Source organism: Ammospiza nelsoni, chromosome 2 (genome assembly GCF_027579445.1).
Source record: "Ammospiza nelsoni isolate bAmmNel1 chromosome 2, bAmmNel1.pri, whole genome shotgun sequence".
Classification (NCBI taxonomy): Eukaryota; Metazoa; Chordata; class Aves; order Passeriformes; family Passerellidae; genus Ammospiza; species Ammospiza nelsoni.
In genome coordinates this window covers 83,652,071-83,674,945 of record NC_080634.1, presented here as the reverse complement: position 1 = coordinate 83,674,945, position 22,875 = coordinate 83,652,071, and the positions used below count along the sequence as shown (strand labels likewise).

Here is a 22,875-nt window from a genome sequence, read left to right as displayed (position 1 = left end):
CTTTTTGTGTGTCAAGGGAAGCTGAATGGTATTTCCTGAATGACATTTCAATAGAAACCTACAAATACAGTTTAACAAAGAGATCAAGGGATACTGTAAGGACGAGGCAGATTCTTTCTCTTTTTTGAAGGTGCGAGGAGTCCCACTAATTACACACCTACATGCTTATGCACAGTTTTTTCCTCACTGTCCGTGCCTGCTCCTCCATCCTTCCCTCACCTCTGTGCCGAGGGGGGTTCACAGCCCACGCAGGCACCAGGAAGGTATTCTGTTTATTCTCCCCGTAAACAAAGCGTGGGGCTCGTCCTCTGCCAGCTCACTGTTGAGTGAGATAAGCAGACCTCCTATTGCTGAATTATGATCTTTCTTTCAGGCATATGCCCCCAGGATCTATAGCAATCCTTCTAACAGCTTGAAAAATGGAAGCGTTTTCAAAGACAAGCTTGCTGGTACTGAGAGTGACAGACTATGAAACCTTGTTGTTATTCACACTCTGAGAAAAGACCATTCGCTGGCTTTCAGCTCGTCTTTTCATCCAATTGTTTCCCTAGCAGTTCTTTAAGTGGTGATAACATTTTTTTAATTGCAGGTTTAATTACAGGAAAAGTCAATTATCTCATAGGTACAGCATTATACATAACGAAGGAGCCAATTTTAAAACATCAACAACAGCAACTCAGTTATGGCTCTCTCAAATATTTAGCTGTTGAAATTTTATAGTGTGATTTTTTTCAAATAATCTTTGATGTGGACATTAGAAATGGTTCATTCTATTTAAGATGATCAGGAGTTGATGATAAAAGTAGCAGCAGCAACTTTTCAGAAAAAAAAATTAAATTATTTCTTAATATATTTACTAATCTCTACTTCTGGATCAAATCTCCCACTGATGTAAACCAAGCCAGCTTCCAGGAGGGCTGTGAAGTCACCTTTATTTCAAAGTGGCATTTGGTCAATTTTGTCAGGCATATTTCTCAGGCTGAGTAAAATTTGTGAACAATAGGCAGGAGCACAGAAATATTTGTTCAAACAAAAGTCGCATTGACCTCCTCACATAAAAAATACAGTGCTTCACTGAAGTTTTTCTTAAATACAGGTTGAGCCCAAATTTTATGCAATATTGGACCATAAGTATATTTAGTTACAGCTTTTGATGTTGGTCTCACAGGGAAAATCCCAGTCATTTTTCAAAATTTTTTCCAGATCACTGCCACAATAGCTGTCTGTTTTTCAATACAGTAAATATTTATAAGGAAAACTGCCTGTTCAAAATAATATAGCAGCTGTCTGCTCCAACATCCCCCTAGTGATTCCCTCCATTACTGTACTGCTGTTGCAGTCAATCATCCTGGTCTCTTGAAACAGCAAAGTCCTCAAAGTCTCTCATTCACACAGCCAGATATGGAGAAACCTGTTAACAGAGGATCCACTCCTAAGAGAAAAGGAGGAAAGAATGATCTCCAAAGAAGTTTAACGCTAACAAAATGGAAAAATGGCTTTAAAAGCATTATCAGCACAAGCTGTGCCGATAGCACGAGCATTATCACAGAGCTGTGTGAGGTGCTGCTGGTGGGGATGCAGGACAGATTCAGCAAATATGTTCAAGGTGCATCTACGCAAACAGGAGAATGAAGGGGCCTTGTTTTCCTGTGAAAACCCAAAAATTCAGCTGCGGTCTTGCTATGGGTTTGCTGGTGATAATCCCTGACAATACATTGTGTGATGGGGTCTGATGCTCCGCTGTGACTGCTACCACTGCCCAGGGCTGATGCAGTGGGTGCCCTTCTCACTCCTACCACAGAGTATCATAAGCTATGTGAAAAGCTGGGAAAGTCTGCACAGAGAACACTGGCCACAGAAAATGCCTTTGCAGTGATCTCAGTATTGACTGGATACCTGTGGAAGTCCAGCCTCTGGGGCAGCCTAACGCACCACAGAGCAGACTGGAAGCAGCGTGCTCAGGCATGACGGGGCAGGCTCATGGAGCCTTTCCCAGCCTCAGCATAAAGCAGTTGGATATTGATTTTTTTGTGAGATCACGGGTGGAAGGTTGTAGTTTGCCTTCGCATCCCCTCAGGGGGAAACTCTCAGTGCCCTTTCAAAAAGAGACATACAGTGGTGCTTTCTAATAGAAGGTGAGGCGGAGAATTTTTGTTAAATTAGGGTTCAGAGGTTCAGATTTAATGTCAGTCTTTCAGTAATAACTTTCTTCTTTCTAAAAGAGCGATAAGTGCTGTGCTTAACCTAAGGTACTAGAGAAAGGACCCCAGATATGGAGTATCTCCCAGTTCTCCTGATTTCTGAACACAGCTGTTTAGAAGAAGACTGGGTGCATTTCAAGGCTTATCATCTGGAATGCAGGTGATGTGCTTCACTGCCTATTTAGCCACCTGTTTAACACCAGGCTTTCTTAATAGTCCTTAGGTTTCATATTATATGGTCTACCCAGGCAACCCCAAAAATGAATGTGAGATGGAGTCTGAAAGGTCTCAGTTATAAAGACTGAAAGCAAAAATGTTGAATTTTTTTACATGCTTCTTTTTACAGGGCAGATATGCACCTTCCAGCCGTGATTAAGAAATGTGTCCAATAATTATTACTTGTTTTCTTTCTCTCTCTCAGGAATTAATGTAGTCAATGCTATGGGCCAAAAATTGTACCTATTATGTGTCATTTTTTGTTGTACAGTCAAAGCTGCAATGTTGGTCACTCTTGACTTTTGATTAAAAAAATTTAAACCACTGATTTTTTTACCACTGTTTTCCTTCTACTGGTGTGGGGTTGGAGTGTCGGGGGGCAGGACTGTCGGGACGGTCAGAGACCAGAGATCTCTGCAGCCAGGTGGTGGAACTTGGGGTTCACTGCAAAGGGCCTGGGTGCAGGGCCCTGCTGGGAGCTGCCAGCCACAGCCCAGAGCAGGCCCAAGAGAAGAGAGGGGGAGAGAGGATGGGAGGGAAAGAGAGTCACAGGGGAAGAGCATAAGCGAGTAAAAAAGGTAAGAGTGTAAAAGGGTAAGAGAGAGAGGTTCTCATTACAGTACAATAAATCTTCTGTGCTGAATATTCTAATTTTCACTAACCAATCTGGTACAATATACAAATCTTGTAACATTTACATACAGTCTATAAGAATCATTACATTACCATACTGTGTTACATTTTAAACCCTAAAAACTACTCTTTGGCCCTCTTCTGCTAAGCTAGTAGGGTCTGCTCTGACCCTTGGACCTGCCTGCTTGCAGAGGGTATTGTTTCATCAAAAGGAGATTACCTTCAGCTGGCCATGCCATTGTTTTCCAGTTGTTCAGTAACTAAGGTATCTCAAAGCTTGCTTCCATTTCAATCTCGTTTATAGTTTCTATATTCTCAAAATCTTTTGCCAGACAATCATATTTATAAGGCTTTCCTGTTTCATATTCCCCAACAGTATTGACCATGAAGAAAATTTAGGGCTCTTATCTTAAGCTATGTGGCATTCAGAGGAGTAATTATGCCACTGATGTATTTTATGAATCTCAAGTTGAGACCTAAACAGAGATGACACTAGTTACAGACATTACAGCAACCACAGAAATGAGATTTTAGAAGTTTATCTTTCCAGTTGTCGTTTGGCTAGCATGTTTAGTGGGGTTGCCATAGTTTGAATTTCTAGGCAAGAAAGATGTTATTTTGCCTGCTCAAGATTTCAGGACACAATGGATATCTTCTTCTGAAGGTTCTTTTTATTTTCTTTTAAAATTAGTTTAGGGCTTTTAATAGTCTCTAAGTTATTTCTGAGAAGAAACGAGCCAAAAGAAGAACTAAAGGAATAGTCCTTTAGCCTATTTATACCATATGGATTTGGACAAAATGCTGAAAATGCCCTAAAGTATAACATTCTTTCCTTCAGAGCATGTCTGAAACTCTGCAGCAATCTTTGGCTGCCCTCATAGTTCTGCCATAAATGGTGGAAAAACATGGGTAATATAGAAAAATAGACTATAATTACAACCGTAACTAAAATTAACTAACTTTTTCTAAATGCAATCTCTGAAAACAATTGCTATCTATACAATTGTGTGTGTGTGTGTGGTGATCCATTGCCTGTGGAAATTCACACAAGAATTTGACTCAAACTAATATTCTAATAAATTCTTCACTAAGAAGTATGCATGGTACATAGTATTGTCTTTCCTGGGACTTAAGAAGTCAAGTGTAAGGAATTTTACAAATCTTTCAAAAGCTTCCCCTGATCCATTGAACTTAAAATAGATTAGTCTCAAGGGAAAGGCAACTTTCCAGACACTGCAATTATAGTGAATGATAGCAAGCCAGAGACATCTGTTTAATGGAAACCTACAGACCAGTACAGCTAACTACATAATTCACTTTTTCTTCCTCCTTGCAACAGGGATTCTGTCACGTGCTGCTGATCTACTCAATACCAACATCTCTGCACAGGCCAAGAGAGAAAAAAAAGTAATAAGAGATATATTTGACATGCAGTGGGAAAATGAAAAATTACAGGTGATTGAAATTAGCTCTTCACTCACCAGAGGGACTTGCAACAGAACACCATGAAGAGACATTTTACTCTGCTTCTGGAGGTAATCACCCAGATATTAATAAAACTGCTATGCAGTGCCTCGAGGACTCAACATCATAACTTTCACCAGGCAACTTGCTGAAGAGAATAATTATATACAAAGCATGTATTCCTCTCTACAGCCTTTGAAGCAGTGGGATTAGCTCTTCTAAGCACAAGAAAGCTCCAAATAGAAGCAATTTCAGGGGATAAACCTAATGCTATGAATTCCAAGCCCCACCTATGCAATGACTAAGGCTCTGCAGACATACTATGTTGTGCTGTACTCCTTCAGTTGTCAAAAAACCCCCATGGTTAGGTTCTGCATGTCAAGGAGCATGACTGCTACTTGGAAGAGATCTTAAAATAGGCCAGAAAACACTTATACTGGGTAGGAAGCACCAGTAAGTTCAGTGAGCCATAGCCTGTGTTAGGGAAACTTCCCCATGCAGGAGCCCCCCTGGTAGTCACACCCAAGCACCTGAGCTGGGACCAAGGCCCCTTCCCAGCTACACACCCCACACTCACACACTCACACCAGATTTCCTCACTGGCTCAACCCCAGGTTTCCCTGGGGTACAGCTTGGTCACAGTTAGAACATGTAATTCAGATTGCTGGAGTGTGCAGAGAAAGGCATCACAGCTGTACTTGGCTTAACTCTGGGTTTTAAATGGGCATAGAAAATGGCTTCCCTGAGTAGTTCCAAACATGGCTCATTTTTGGGCTTTCTGTGCAGTACTGTTCTAATGTTATGTCATGGTGATTTTTTTTCTTCCTTTACCTTCCTGTAGGGAGGGTGCAGAATTTAGCATGATCCAAGGATGAAACAGTAGCAACTGATGGATAACTCTCAAAAAAACCCCATTCTTAGGTTCACATCATTTATTAGAAGAGTATATCCTGAAAAGATCTGAAGCAACTGTAAATTCATAAAGTAAATAATAGAAGAAAAAGGATTCCAGGTAATTTTTTTTGCAGCTATATATCATAAGAAAAACTGTATAACCAAGAGGCTTCCATTGGAAAACTCTTGAGCAAGCTTATGATGTAGAACTACTGTTTCTGGGATATAAATTCTCACCTATAGCAGCTGCTAGTACATAAATTTTGTTATGTCACTGGCTGCTCATAAACCCTCATCATGATTTAGCCTACTCTCTCCTTTATGCAGTAGCCCTTTCCCACTGAATACTTTTAAAAATACTGAGATAAGCAATTTGCTGGGAAGTATTAGGAACTCTCCATATTAATATACGATCCAGAGAATTCTAACCATAAAAAATATTAGGAAATAAGAATTGCATTTTCCAACATGCCAGTTTGTTGTCTTCTCCAGAGACCCATCTCATTTCATGGCCATTTCATGCATAAACTAAAATCATTAGCCATATCTTGGCTCTTCAAGGTGCCCACCTTTCTTCACTCTATTTCTGGACTACTGGTTTTCAAAAGAAGATGCTAATCTGAACTCAGGTAGCAAATAAAGGGAATCAGAAATAATATTCCTGGGCTTGTCTGTTCATTTTCAGGACTTGTGATTCTACTAAGTTTTTGAGCTTAATGTGCTGCCTTAATTTTTACAATTTTGAGCAAGATGTTGGTAGTCAGGAAGGAATATAGTTATCATTAATCCTTTACAGCCCTTAAAAAATCAAGCTGGGGTGATCTGGCTGCCCAGATTCAACACAGGAGTTTTGGTGTTAATAGGAGAATGTGCTACAGACCCTATGGTGCCTCGTTAAATCAACCCATGATTTTAGATCTTTCAGAAACACATCTATTTAACTAGTGTTTAAATTTAGATATTTAAGTTGTTTGTGTAAGAGGCTGATGTTTGAATTCCAACTGAACTATTTTCTCTTCCTTAAAATAATTTAAAATAAAATCGTTAAATTATCCATTTTCACTGTGCCCCTTAAAGTTTGCATTTAATGACAGATTTGTAATGCCACATGACAATCTATTCTATAACTTATATCTAACACATATTCTTTTTCATCAGAGCATCTAAATATGCTTTCTAAATATTTCAAACCTATTTTCTTCCCTGACCTATATCTTATCAATCTTTGATCCATAACAGTTTCTCACACCTGTGTGGCTTAATCAGAATCTGTCTGGATGAGGCAGTAACGTTGCTCCAAAGCTCTTTAATCTTTGTATTGAATTAATGCAATTACATGCCTGATGCATGAGAAATATCACCTCTGGTCTCCATATTTGCAGCTCTTTTTGAGCCTTTTGCAGGCTTTTCTCCCCCTTATTGTGGAGGCAGGGTTTCCAGACTCCACAGGCTTATCTGTTAATGTTACTAAACAGAGCAGTGCATACAGAGATGTTTGCAGTAGAAAGAAGGAAGAGAAAGAATAAATAGCACGCTAGCAAATAAAATAAGTGTTGCTTTATTTTCTGAACTAAATGGAGTCACTATATGTATAATTGAAATGGGTTATGTATTCAAGACAGAACTTTTACAGTTTCAATACCGCGCTCTCAAGGTTTGAGATCCAAGTGCTTAGTTATTCATTTAAATTGCATAAAGGAATTGTTCCTTGAAATAATGAAACACTGGGATCCCTACGTTTCAAAGGGAAAAGGCTCCAAGGGAGTTAAAGGTAACTCAGAAAGAAATATTCACAAGAATAAGAATTTAATATAAATCTACAAAGAAATAACTTCCTTCAGTAAGCAAAGTGGATTCTGATAAGACACAGGTCTGTGTTTTTCAGTGTTCCTTCTGTGCAGGATGTAGTACTACTTTTCAGCAAATTCTCAGCAGAGTTGGATCAATAAAACCTTAATGGTATCAGTGGAATAACAGCAACAATTTTTGTTATCTGAAGATCTGTCCTTCATATTTAATGCTTAACCTATTCAATTTTGTCCTCAATTTTTAATGGTTGTTATTCCCAAAGAGAATTTCACAATCCAATATTGCTTTAACCTATTTTAAATCAAAATGCATGAAATCTCTATAGGAAAAAAAAAAATCAACCCTGTCACTCCTAGAGCAGTACTGACAAATGAATTGGCAATGTCTAATTAGAAATGCAACTCTGATACAAACCAGATGCAGAATGATATGGGCACTCTATCAATAGGGGTTTAGCTGATGTCCTGTTGTAAAGCTGATTGCCTGCTGTTTCACAAACTTCATCAGAACTACTCATTTTTTCCCAGGGTATAAAAAAATTATTTATTATAAATTCAGTTCTGTATAGATAGGTAAAACTCAGATTAAACCTATTGTTCCTAAAATACATGGTTGGAGTTTAGTTTTAATGAAAAATGTACTTTCAGTTAATGACATCAGTGATAAACTTAACAATTTAGCTTTGGCTTTTTTCTGTAGGTTTTGGTAAGGATGACCTTTTAGTATTATGAGGGGATTTAATTAGGAACATTCAACAAGTTGATTTTAAATATATGATATTTACAATTGGAGGCTTTCAATTAGAAGCTGTTCCTTTTGTTTTTGTTCCAGCTGTTTGGCGTAAGATGTGAGAGGGAGGCCACAGAATTATGTGAATAAGATGAAAAGACACATGTCTGGTGGACAGTGAAGAGCACTGTGATCAGGATATTGAGAGGATGCAAATGGAGCACAAGGGAACTGAGATCAGTGGAGGATGTAGGAGTAGAAGAGGTCACAGCAAATGGGAGACATCCACAGGGTCAGAGAGACAGAAGGTGTGAGTGCATGCAGTGGTTAGGGAGATGGAGAACTGAGGTAACAGGAAGAAAAAACAAATGAAAAAAAGTTAATTTCCCTCATGTATTCTTATCATATCCTTTAAAGCCTTAACTCCCACACTCAGAAAGGTCCTTTTGCATGGTTACCATCCTCAGTGCATGATCTCTGGTTGGGTCAGGCTTGTATAAAGTATGCTGGGGTTTAACCTTTCTCCAGCAGACTTTATGATTAGCCCAGTTTAAACTGGTGTTCATTAAAACAAATCATAAGCAGAAACTGCTGCCAATAGGGAGTTAATGTTGAAAGTATGCTTTAGTGGAGTCCAGCCAACAAAATACCCTTTTCCACACAGAAAATCATCACCTTTTGAAAACCCAAATGTTAGGGAGTCTGGTTCAAGAGATGCAGCCAGTTCACAACTGAAATTTAATCCTTCCTTACTCACTGCTACCCTGCTCAGCATATGCCCACCCATCCCAACTTAAACGGTCCCAGAGTAAAGCCTGCAAAAAATGTATGCAAAGGTCAGAATAGCAAATTGCTATAAAAGGTCCACTGTGGGAATCAAGTATGACAGGTGATCAGTGTTAAGGAAACAAAGAATGTACTGTAAAGGCATTGCTCTCTCTCCCTGCCCCAAATGGCCTTGAAATGCTCTAGCTCAATAAGAAAATCTAATAATGTTCTGCCTTATTAATAAACACACCATTTTTATATTGCAATAGATTTCATTAGGACACTAGATTTGGCTTTTCCAATGTTAGTACAGGCTGCATATCAAACTGTTTCATATTTTTGCCCATCTTGCAATGAAAAAGCAATATTCATTCTATTATAATAAGGGCAGGAGGAGGACTCAATTATCTTTTCATGTTACACATGTAGGTAAAAGAACCCTTTCCAAATCTGTTCTCTTTTTAGGGTGGATCTTACAGATCTCCTAAGACTTAACATGCTTTATGTTGTTCTCCTCTGGACAGAAATCAGACAAATCAGAACAGACCTTTTTTTTTTTTTTTTTTTTTCCTAAGTAAAAAGCAAATGCTTCTGGCCGGCAGTAATTGCATTTGCAGCTCTGAAGTTGCCTCTGGGTCTGTCATGCATCTAACTAAATATCCTTTTTCTCAGTGAATCACAAGGTTTCTTTGTTTTCAGCTAGTTACAAATGTCTTGTGCAATGCCTGTCCTGCAAAGCTATGAAAAATACTTCATACATCGTGAATAAAGATGGCAAATTTAAAGCTCATACAGCCAGGTGCAGACTGCCCACTTTATGCACCTCATTTAGGAAATGCAATCCATTTTTCTATTAATTGTTGCCAGGTGACTCTCTGTTTAGTCTGTACAGTCAATGGAGAGAAGGAGACACCTCATTTACACATCTTGACTTGCTCTTAACAGTGGACTCTACTCAAACCAGCTGGTTTTGGAGGCCATACTTAGATTTTGGATTCTTTTCCTGAAGTCATGAATCACAATATTACAGAAAGCCTTTCCTATTTCAGTCCCAGTTCTATCTTTAAATACACTAGGAGACAGGATCTTGTAGTGATCCTGGCTGAAGCCTCCTGGGAGTTTCTCCTAGCCTTGTAGTAGAGGTTTTTTTTTTTTCTAAGAGGGGAGAGGGGACCACACAACAGCTGTCTGGCCTCAACAAAAATCAAGTGATCTCATTGTGCTGGTAATGCTCTGCTGGGACACTTCAAAAATGAGTGATAGCTGCCCCAGGTTTTGATTTCGTGGGCCTCTAAATTCCAAAAAGGAGAGGCAGAAATGATTCTGCACCTCTAAAGGAAGAATGTTTCCTAGAATGTGTGACTCATGCTCATGGCTATGGTCATCCCTTTCAAACAAAGCAAAGGAGCAAAGCAGCCTCACAGCGCTGAAAAACAGCAGTAAACTTCATTTTAAAAATAAATCAATTCTCAAAAAATTAATATCTGGAAAACTTTGAGGGCTTGGCTTTCTCAAAATGTTCAGTCTTTTAGGTAGATAAAACCATTCCCTAAACGCTATCCACATAGTGTCAGCCAGTAGCATGCCATCGTCTTCTGTGTGGAGAGAGATTTACAGCAGTAATTGCATACAGTTGTCAGGAGAGAGAAAATTTAAGACTATTGATATGAATTTAACCCATTTTCCCATTTGATAAAAAAGTCATCTCTGCTGAGTAGAATTCAGTCTTCAATACAAAAAACAGTTTTCATTTTGTATAAAAAAGATACTTAACGATATAGCACTACACTTCTTAGAATTCAAGCTAGAGCATTTGTCAACTGCTTGATACAAATGACAGATGTTTATATGTAATAGAGCAGTGGAACAAATTTTGTTAAGAAGGGTATGAACCAGATGTTCACAATATTGGCTTTTTTAGAGGAAAATGTCTTTTTACACTGTCTATGACTCATGAGCCAAAAGAAAATGTGTTTATCATAGGAACTCACACTTGAGACTTTATCCTTTCATCAGCAACATAAAAATGATAAAGCATTGGACATAAGAAAGTATCTAAACAGCCCCTACATTTTATACATACTTGTAGGACCATGATACGAAATTTTTCACAATTTCTTTATCTGCATTATATCAGATTTAAATCTAAACGCAAGGGGTTTAAAAGCACTACTGCCTGTAACATCTGCTCAATTATTTTTAATCAATCATAATGAAATCTGGAGGATCTTGAGGAGTAAACATGACACAGTCCTTTGTTTTTTCTTTAGCTTTATTTTTCTGTACAAAGAAATCAAAGCATTTTAAACTGTCTGCGTTCCTTCTAAGTGATACCTGCTCACTATGCTGAAAAAGGGTTAAAAGACTTAATTTTCCTTAGTCCTTGTGGTACTTCTGGCAAAGTTTTCCTCCTCTGTTAATCGAAATGTGAATAGTAATCCAGAAACTGCAGATTTTGCCCCAATTAACACTCAGAGTAGCTTGAAAAACAACCAAGACCACTTTAATTTCAACTTGCAGAATGTTGGATTTAATCCCCTGTTTTAGAGATTGAATTGGAGCCATAGAATAGGGAGAGGGTCCCTCGTTAAAATAGATTAATTCTTTGAAAGTATGCAAGAGGTGGATGGAATGGAAGAGAGTCCCCTTTGATAAACATTCAGCATTCAGTTCCTCATTAGCCTGCTAAGGTTATGCGTTTTGAGAGTCAAATGAATGTTGTTGGGCTAGAGAGACTTATTAACAGATGTCCATGACAACCTTGAGACAGCATATTAGTCCAAGACAAGCAGTGTATCTAAAATCTTTCAGAATATTGGCTGCATTTTGCGATCTTTTCACAATATTCTTTATGTCTTTTCTAACCCCTGTGTTGCTTATGGTCACATTCCACACCAAAAATAGGATTCTAAAACCTCTGAGACCACCTTATTTTTGGCAAAAAATGGTTATATGAAAGCTGAATTTGTCTTCCAACACACTTGACATAAATGGAGAACATTTTTCTTTGCACTTAGGGCAGCTTTCACAGGTGCTTAAAGGAATCTTAATCCCAAAGAGTGGCAAGATAAATTCAAACTTTCTGATTCTTGGGTGCAAGGTTTAATATGATAGATGGAAAAAAAAACAAAAAAGAAACAGAGAGGAATGTCTTGTTAATTATTATTATCTTTTTTATATATGACTAAGTATATCCTTCCTAGGACATATGATTATTTTAGTAATTTGATGCTACCCTGTAATGCTTAGGGAAAAATCAATGATGTAGATGCCAAGACAGAGTACAGGCTCCTTAAAAGGTTCTTTCCAATCTGCAGGAAACAAAAATGAATTATCAGTTGTGGTGATAGCCCATGTGATGAAAAACAATAAAAGAACAAGTTATAGCTGAACACAGTTCATTTAAACATTTAAGGTCCTTATGAAAGTATAGAAATGGGAAGAGCATATGATTTTCTTAGATCACTTTCACTGCATGGGGCATTGGCACTGCACTTCACTGGAGTGCAAAAATGCCAGCAAAGCTATAAGTCAGGTATTTGTAGTTTATTTTATTAGTGCTACGCAGAACCGCAAAATAGATAAAACAGTTTTATGGCTTACATCTGGTTGAATAATAAAACATATGGCTCTGGAGTAAAGCATGTGCAGCTGTAATTTACTGTAAATATCCAACTCAAGATAGCTATGGAGATAAAAAACTTACAGCATGCACTCAGGGTTTATCCCACTATCCATCACTGCTTGAATATTTATGATACTCCGACATTTGTGGTTTATATGTTAATTAACTATGTTTTAGGAGTTTTCTTTAGGGCATTCTCTTCTATGTACAACAGCTATGAGATCACAAGCAGTGGACACTTTTTCTCCCAATATACTGGTTTAGCACATCCTTCATTACAGAGTGATCATAATAATAGAGTTACTATTGATATTAAATGACATTTTCCAATGTAGACTAGCATGTGACATATTTATACTACTTTATTTTAAAAATCCCTCCTTAATCGTATTTTCTGTGAGCATGGACAAAAAAAGTTTCTTCCTTTGTTTTTATTCTTTTAGATAGTACTGATAATAACAAGATATAAAATTAATCAGGCTTTATTGATTTGAGGGCAATACAACTAAAATTGGATTTTTTTTAATTTTTATTTTTTTATATTTTGCATTCACAAATCAAGAACACTGAACCTTTCTGGTCCCTTTTATACAATACTCTGGGACTGGATGGATAGGTAGTGTTTTGAGTCAAAGTTTGGATTTCTTTAATCTTTTGATTGATTAGATGAGTTGTGTCTGAATTATTCCATCCAGATTTAGTTCTAGCCAGACTGCAGTTCTGAATTTGGCATCTTAGCTTCAGAGATTATTTCTGTGTTTTTGGACAGGGACCTATGTCAAACCCAGGCTACAAAGGACTTTATTCCTGGTTTGCATCTGGATGTGGACAAAAGGGATTACACACCAGTGATACTACAATCACTGTGTCTGTATGATGGTACAACTGGCATCAGATTTTGAAAGTTGCATTAATATCAGTTCTAAATTCAGCATTGATGCTAAAAGCTAGATTGAACCCCTGTTAGTGCTAGACTCAGAAAACAGCTTTATTATTCCACTATCCCCTCCCATGGGCCTCTGGCAGACATTTACTGCGCACCTACACCTCCTTTCCAGTTCCTGAATGGTCTTAATGGATTTCTCTTAGCATGTAATATCTCCTGCAGGCATGTGTCATACCTGTGGATACAGGAATGCCATAGACACATAGATGGACCTCTATTCTTCCTCTTTGCTCTATAGGAAATAGTTTTCCTCATTTTCAGTACCCTTGCAAAAGAGGTGCTGAAAATTGACTTGAGTTTGACAGCTTCCACCTTTCCAGACACAGGAGTGAGTGGTGAGACTATCCCCAGATTTTCTTAGTGCAAAAAATTTTTGTTTGAGAATACAGTTCTGTTTATGGAAACTGAGCTTGCTGATCCATTAGTCAGTGTCAGAAGGAATATCAGTGACTGAAGTAGTGAAAGTAATTGCAAGAGAAGTCTGGAACAAGTGAAAGATGAAACCCTGTATTTATCCAAAAAAGATTCCTGTAGTCAACACGAAACAGGGAGGCAACTGTCATCTCTTAGTTTGTCTGGAAAAAGGTTCATGGGTACGTGACTGCTCCTGCAGAGAAAAAAAAAGAAAAAGAAAAAGAGAAATCAGAAGTCTCTATGAGACCCAGATACCCTGGTTCTGTTATTGCAGCTTATTTTCCTTTCCTGCTCTGAAAAATGCTTGTTCCAAGACTTTACTCCAACCAAAACTCCATACCTGGGGATAACAAATTATATAGTACTGTCTTTTGCAGTTGTCTCTGAAACCAGTTGCAGTTTTGAGAAAAGCAAAATGCAGTATGGATCCTTTAGCTCAGATGAAGGGTAATAAGCAATACATACTTCCATAGGAATTCCATATGCGTAAGCAAGGACTTTCTGTTTTGTAGGACATTTAATGATACTTTCTATGAAATATAATCAGTTAGTGTCAACGCTATTTCATACACCAGTTCTTCTCTTCTGTTACTCTAAGGAATTTGCAACACCCTGTGTTTTAGATGGACTGTGAGCTAGCCAAGGATAGGCTCATGTATGGCTCCAGTGAGTTGCAAGCTGTCTAAAAACTGTTTGGTTTAATTTTAGATTCTCCTATGGAGTGATGAATTATTCTGGGTTAGCCATGGGGTTGAAGCTGTTGCTACCCAGGATTTTATTTTTTTTTTTTTTTTGTGTTTTCTGTGTGTCTAAGTCCTGATGCAAATATTTTTCTCTTTCAAAAGAGATGGGTTTTAATTCAGTGATGTGTCTGGCCAGAGAAGTGCTAGGCACGTTTCAGAGTTGATGTTGTTGAATTACTGCTGCAATTTTTCTTCAACAGCTGGGGGGAGCGGCAGAGCCAGATTCTCTACCTGGCCCCATATTAGAATTCTCACCCCAATCATTTGCTATAAAGGAAAATAAGGAAATCAAGAGGATGAAAATTAATCAAACAAAGAAGAAATACCTAACCCCCCAAAAAAGGCTTGAAAGGCTTATCTTAAAGAAATTTCGCAAGAAAATACGATCAAAACCAAATCAAATTGCATGCAACATATGAACTCAGAAAAGCAACAATTACACAAGAGACTACACAAAGGACTATGCCCTATCATTAACTCTTCTTACTCAGCTTTGCTCTCAGTCAGTAATTATGACAGTCATGAACAGAAAATAGATTGATCACTGCAGAATCTCTTGGAAGACGAAGGAGAAAAAAAACAACACATAAACCAAAATCAAAACTATAAGAAAATTCCTTATCAATAAAATTTCTGCCAAGCTTCAGAAACAAATGAAATGCAAATTTAACAAATTAACCATGTGATTAACACACAGTGGGATCACTTCAGGCATTTTGCTCAGCTTCTCACCAGATTGTAATCCTACTGAGAGTTATTGCTGCATCAATATTTCCACAGTGGTATTATAAAAAGAATTCAGTGACATTATAGGAGCTGCAGCCCCCTACTTTCAAAACTGTAGTTTGAAACAAATTCGTGTTTTAAACATTAAGGCACTTTAATATTACTTGTGATATACCTTAAAGGACAGAAGAAAAAAACCCCAGCAGTCTTCTGGAGCCAATCGTGGGCTTGAATTTGACATCACTTTCATTCTGTTCCTTTTGAAAGCTGTCTTTGAGCCTGTGTTAGGCTCAAACTCTTTAGAATGACAAAAGCCTCCCATCAGTATTGACTGGTCTGTAGGTTGGGATGCTAAAGCTTAAATGAAATGTATATAACCAAGTGTACACAGAATTCAGAATAAAACCAAAAAATCCCGTTCTGATGCATGCTGTTGTGGCCAGTGTTAAATAATCCAGTTCTTGTGAAGATTTGTGGGAAGAAGGAGAGTATTCTCTGTGCATTTAGTATTTTAGGAATCAGAAGTTCATCTCCCTCCTCTGCAAAAGCAGATCTTTAAAAAGGGTTGAACAGCAAGCTATATTTAAATCAATGTCACCAATGCCATTTAATCACATGCAAGCTTAATAATTAAAAGCAATATTTGAAAATAATTTTCAAACTAAAAATGAACAGAGGATTTTATTAATAATAGGCTCTCACACTACTTTTTTTTTTTTCTTATTTCAGTCAGATGTAGGTTTGTGTCTTAAAAGTTTTTGCATGCAGATGTAAGGAAAATGTAGTGCTTACTCAAGCCAGTGGGGGATGATGTCTTAGACATTTTTGTGGCTGGTGTCAGGATTGCAAAACATCTGTAGTGCCACTTCACAGGATACTTCATTTCTTTTTTCAGACTTTCCCTATATAAAGTCCAATTATCAGATTTTATGTGAGCGAAGCAATTTTCACTCTGAATGCATATTAAAGAGAACACATGTTTTCATTTTATGGACCTGTAACGCTGAATCTTTACTAAAAGGGAATAAAATACTTATGAAAGGTTGTTACAGAGAGTGCACAGAAAAAGCAGTCTGGGTCTTATTTGCCAATTCCTTTGAGCAGTTACATTCCTCCTCCCATCTATCAATACACATGAATTTTCACTTATCATAGCTGCTCTAAAAATTGCTGCTACACTGGTAATCAGTAGAATCAATAGAGCCTTAACATAGATGGAAAGAGGAGTAAAGACCACACTCTCTGCCACAGGGAAATGCTGAGGAGTATGATGGTTTGAGAGGGGGTTCTTATACCTAAATCTGAGAAAGGCTGCTGATAACACAGATGTAATTCAGCGCAAAGCCAAGGTTCCCATGCACTGTACTAGCTGGTGCTGACCGTTTTGGCTTTTTCTGCAGTAGCAAATTAAACATGTCTAGGACTGTTCTCTGGCCAGCTGACAGGGAACAGCTAATGCCAGTGCTATTAAACTCTTCTTTCTCTCCTGCTAGGAATTGTCTCTGGCCAAGGCTAACTTCTGAGCCATGCCTAGGCACAGGCCAAAAACATGTCACTGGATGCTGTGATCCTGGTATTCACTTAACAGCATTTATAGTTAATTTTCAGTGCCTAGATATGTCTCTGGGGGCAATTGATTTTATTAGCTGGAACATAACCTAAACACTAAACAAAAGAACTGGGTGCTGTCTTGATGTTTAACCTTGAGTTTATTAGGTGAAAATCTCTTATGTTTGTTTCTTATCTATGAAATGAACAAAAGCATTTCTTTACTTCACAGGCTACCAGGAGAATAAACATAGTAAAGACTAGGAATGATATGATAGTGAGGCCTCTGATTTCTGTAATCAGAATAACTACATCCCTTCCTGTCCCATGCTGTTTGTTCCATTCCAGAAGCTGAAAGGAATGAAGCAGATTAAAGTAGGATAACGAGTTGCCAGCTCAGAGAATTCCTTTGCCATCTGGGGAAATGCGTCAATTTTTCAGCTCTGCTTTCTCTACCAGATTGTGGTTACTGTTTTGTACCAATATGTGTAATACAAAAAAACAAACCCTGCCTTTCCCCCATACTGAAAAGGCAACATTTTATTAATTGTATAATTCTTTTAATATAATTTGTAAAGGAAAATTCTCTTCTTTTTAATAATCAGCCAGCCTAAATTCCAGCTTGGAATGTGCTCTTGTAGCCAAGGCATAAGTATAAAACCAGTGAAAAGGAGGGAAGATATTTACAATGGAAATTCTGACAATCACTTTGCAATAATAAGGCTTGGAGAGACCTGCTTTAATCAAGGTGGTGTGAATATTTAAAGTGGTCTATTTCTTGATTTTCAGTTCAGCTGATGAAATCATAATTTCCAGTGAAATAATTTTTTTCTTAGGGATGCATGAGGGAAAAAGAAAGTGAAAGATCCTAATTTTCTATTCACTTGGTAGAAATAGATTATAGCTTCTTTAACCCTCTTGATTCCAGGGCTGGCAGGTGGAGCTGAAGGAATTGCTTTCATTTTAGAAGTGATTTTTTTGAGTGATAGTGCAGTGCAGATACAAGGCTAGTTTGGGGTGACAGTAACTCATGTAGTAAAACCACAGCATGGTTTCTCTTTAATGTGGGAATGATTTGCTAAACTTTGTTTGATTTTGGTAGCCACTATTGTGCTGTAAATAACTCAAAGTAATTAGGGCTTCTGAAGAAAGACAATTGTTCATTGGGGAGGCTGACTCACACCTCTTTGGGCTTTATTTCCATCAGTGGTGGAGTGGTGCTGCTGATTTCAGGTGCTGTATACTGATTCTTGCCATGATGAATGAAGATGTGATACTAAGGATAATATATCCAAAATAATCCATAAGGACAGGTGTACCTTTTGTCAGGGTGCAACTCCAGCTGGCAGCTCAGCCCCACTCAGCGGCTCACTCACTGCTCCTGGTGGGATAGGGGAGAGAATTGAGAGAGTAAAAGGGAGAAGACTCATGGTTTGAGAGAAAGAGAGTTTCAAGGGAAAGTTGTGCATGCACACAAAGCAAAATAAGGAATTAATTGACTGCTTCCCATGGGCAAGCAGGTGTTCAGCCATCTCCAGGAAAGTTGGACTCCTTACAAGCAGTTGTGACTTCACAAACATTGTCAATGTACCCCCCCAGCTTCTTCCTTCTTCCCCCAGCTTTACATGCTGAGCATGACAGGGTGTGCAATATCCCTCTGTTCACTTGGGGTCAGCTGTCCCAGCTCTGTCCCCTCTCAGCCCCTTGTGCATTCTCAGCCTGCTCACGGGTGAGGAGGGTGAAAGGCAGGAAAGGCCTTGACACTGAGCAAGTGCTGCTCAGCAATAGCAAAAGGGCATCTACATGTAATCAACACTGGTTTCAGTACAGCTGTAAAACACAACCCCATACCAGTTACTCTGAAGAAAATTAATTCTGCCTCAGCCAAAATCAGCACACCTTTTCAAACACTGAATTATATCTCCATGCAGGATAGCTTAAGAAGGTCCACAATCTTCCAGAGTGCTGTGCCATTTAGTTTACCAAGGATTTGTTTCAGCACTGCAAAATAGTCAGCTTATTTTGAGAACCACTCTGGAGAGATATGAGACTGACAAATCTATGTGAAGATCACATGCTTTGTATCATTGTGAATTACATATCACGTCCCATGAAGAAACTGGAGAAAAATGTGCGACTGGGAAGAAGCATCATGAAGCCAAATAAGGTGCCATAAAGAGTTGGTGTTATCCAATGTACCAACACCATCAATATTATAGAATATATACCATAATCATAATTATTATGTCAAAAGATTAGAAAACTAAGAGTATAAAGTAAAGGAAACACTACTTTACCTGTCTTGGTAGTTTAATTTTTTTCAGTACTACTCTGTTTTAGTGTGGTGTTACATTCTTCATTTTTCTGGTAAGTAAATAAATAAATATGGTAATGTCTCACCAATGTCTCCCTTTCAAGTTCATCTAAGCTTTAATATAAATTACAATGTTATCATATTTAGCCAAGTGGCTTTTTAGCTGGTTTTCCCCAATTCATTCCCAGTTGCTTCTCTGGCTTGTGTCTATTATTTAGATAATAATATAAAGTTCCAAGAAATAACATGCAATCTCTACTGGATGGAAAAATAATTACTTTTTGACTATGGCCTAATTGTGCTGTTCAGTTCTGCCCTGCTCTATTTGATCTGATTTGACCTTCTTATTCTGTGACCATAGAAACAACTTGAAACATGTGAGGCACAGCAGTTAAGGATGTCTTTCTCTAATTCCCTTTGCTGATCTCTTGCTATTATTTCTTGCTATCATTTTATTTCACTAGATTTTCCTCCTGTTCAGGTCTTCTAGTTTCTTACCCAGGTTTGAAGTTCTCTTTCTCTTTCATCTTTCCTCATGCTTTTCCTTGCTTGGTGGCTGTTGACTCCTTAATTGGCATAAACATAGTTCTTCTAAACATCTATGGTCTACAAACCTTTTCTTTGGTGACCCAAGCTGTCATATTAAACACTTTTGTCTGCTTTGTTATCTGCAAATAATACTTGCTATCCAAGTAAACAATAGTGACTTGTCTATCCTGGACTTGGCTCAGCTTCATAGTTTAATTGAGAACTTGGATTTAAGAGGAAATATAGTAGTGTCATAAACTGAAAAATGTGCAAACTCTTTGGAGGACAGTAGTAGCGTTCAAGATGGTCAAGACAAACTGTGAAAAGCAATTTGCAAACTAAAGCCAATATAAATAAACATATTTTTTTATCTCCAGGAAGAGGAAGAAAAATGAAATAAAAAGATGAAAAAGGGATTAAATAGCTGGTGATTAATATACAAAAAAGAAGGCAGAAGTCTACCTTGGATCATATATATTGTACCTTAATAAGACTTAATGACATTTATGTCAGCAGAAATTCCATGTATTCTGGTACACATGCCTGACACTGGCAAATCCATGTTAGGATGGGACCCATATGCACACAAACTTCTACCTAGCAGGACTCCTGGCCCCATAAATAGACATGTGTCTGTGCTACACCGAGCTCTTTGAAGAATGACGATGGTGGGACGCTGCAAAATCCTACAGCAAGCACTCATCAAATACAAAATCTTCCAGCAAGATTTGTGCAACTTCAGCAAAAGAAAAAAGGAATCCTGTTCAGGAATATACTGATTAGAGTATTGTGCCCATAAAAGGGCAGGTAATTATTTACTTCCCATTAGTATTTAAGTTTCATCAGCCCAAGTTTCATCTTCCTGTGCAGCTGTCATACTTCAAGAAAAACTGTCAAGAATCCATAAAACAGTATCAAGAAGAAAAAAGGTTAGATAGCTATCCTGTGAGGATGGGAATGGAGTTTGCTTAGCCTTAAATAGGAAAGACTAAAGAAAGATTTGATTACATTGTTTTCTAATGTGAAAAAGATGCTACAAAATGGTGGTGAATAATTGTTTAAACTCATTCCCTGATGGAAAGATGTGAAACATAGTCCTTCCCAATTTCTGAGGAAATAGACTGGCTGTAAGAACCAAAAGAGGCTGGAATAGGCTTCCTAGAGAGACTGTGGTCTCTAGTATAGAGGGTTTAGGGCAGCATACACCCATTGTGTAGGTCTTGCCCTGCCACTGTAGGTTGTACTAACAAAGTCTCTTCCAGCTCAATAAATGAAAAAAGAGACAGCATGAGACAATACCAAGATATTGTATTACTTGGCACCAGGATTGCATTATTTGTCTTCCAAGAAAGAAGACAATATGCTGTCACATGGAGCAGCGGTTTTATGGATGTTTCTGATCACAGCATTATGGAAAAGCAGTTATGGAAAGGACCTCAAAGTACCATTTGCTCCAGCCCTTAAACTGGAGAAGATTCAAATAGCTCTGCTGCTTCAGAACTGGTGCAGAGCAGTATGCTATTTGCAAACCTAGACTGATTCATTCTTAATGTTGAATGTGAACATTTTTATAAATTACTTTTTCTGGTGTTTTGTTCTTCAGTCAAAAATCCCTTTATCTAACCTTGAGAGCAAGTTACACCTCTGGAGAAGCTACATTACTATGGTAAAAAACTAGCCTTGGGCCTGCACTTCTCATTCTTTTTTGCAATTTCATTAAAAATATATAAAATATATGATTTTGGTGTGGTTTTTTTTAATAATTTCCCCCAAAAAAGATCTCTTTTTTTTTTTTTTCAAATTTATGAAATATTCTGCTGGTAGGAAATGTTTAAATAAGGCAATTCTACTAAATAGACAGTAAAATCTCAGAAGTTTTTTGTTAAAATTATGTTCTTTTTTCTACTTCTTTTTTTAAATCTGTTTCTGCAATAATTTATGCTGTTGTAACTATTTTGTAATGATGTCCAAAGTTAGTGACTAGATTGTATCATCGCAATGATTGAAAATCATGAAAACAACATCTTTTAAACTTATCAGAAAAGAAGGGTACTGTTGCCTCCAGGATCTGCTAGTAATTGAGAACTATGCATTTTACTTTATGAGGTTTTCTTTGAGATAATAAAGGATTTTAATTTACATCAAGTTACTCTAAAGAAACTGCCTTTTCATGCATGCTTTCCCTCTAAGCAAGAGGAAAGTTTTTTTACTGCAATCATCATCAGCGACTTTTATTTATCATGGCCCATGAATGTTTAGAGGAACCATTTTAAGAATAATCTTGCCACAAAACTGATATTATAAATGCACACTTTGGATTGTTTTGCAATGAACTCTTTATGTAACCATGCTTTAAAAATAGCAGTGTATCTATAGAGAACATCTCTGAATTAAATGCTGGAGCAATAATACCATTTTTGATGCTATTGAGATTCCTTGGTGCTTTCTGCCATCACAGTATAAAGTAGTGTTTTCTGGAGAAGGAGCCTGTATATACCTTTGTGTGTGTGTGTGTGAGAGAGAAAAAAAATAGCAAGAAAGACAGGGACAAGGTAAGAAAATGGGGAAAAAAGAGAAAGAAGGAAAAAACAAAGAGATGAAGAGGATGAAAGAGAAAAGGAAGGAAAGAAAAGAAGAAAGAAAAAATGAAGGAAAGAGAAAGAATGTAAGTTAAAAAGAAAAAGAAGAAAGAATAATAAACCCTTGTGTTTATGAATGTTTTGCAGGTTTAGTTGTTCCAGCAGTGTTATTAGAACCCACACCAAGAGCTGTTTTGGGTCCCGGGGCAAATGGATTCTTCTCCCCCTCATTCCTCACCTGGAAAAGTACCTGGGTGGTCCTGCCACGACACTCCTCTCCCCAGTGCCCTCCTCCCTTCCTGCTTGCACTGCAGCACAGAAAACTCACAGACAGGGCAGAGTGACTGCCAGGGCGTGAGCGCTGAGCCAGGCAGAGGAGAGGGCCGCAGCCGCAGCAGGGGTGTCCCTGCCATGGCCCAGTCCCTGCCAGGGGCAGCTGGCCCTCCTTCCGTGCCCCTCAGCCCCACCGTGCCTTGTCTCAGCTGGCCCACCCAGCCATTCCTCCTCCAAGTGCTGCCAGCACATCCTCACTGGCATCTTCAGAGCTCATTGCACGGTCTCGCTGCACTCGCAGTGCGCCTGAGAATAAGGGCTTGGTGTAACTGCTGTGTCCTCCTGGCTGGAGCACAGCGCATCTGCTCAGCTGAGCCAGCACCACTGTGTGGGAGCCACCAGGGAGCCCAGGGAAGTGCCTGGAGAAATCACAGCACCTTTGTGTGTCCTCCCCACTTTCTCTTT

General features: G+C 38.2%; 1 long non-coding RNA gene across 1 annotated transcript in view; it reads left to right on the top strand.

Annotated features, from left to right (window-relative positions):
• Window positions 1-22,875, top strand: part of LOC132070254 (uncharacterized) — a 1,108,023-nt gene that overhangs the window by 792,053 nt on the left and 293,095 nt on the right. The gene's annotated exons all lie outside the window — the stretch shown is intronic.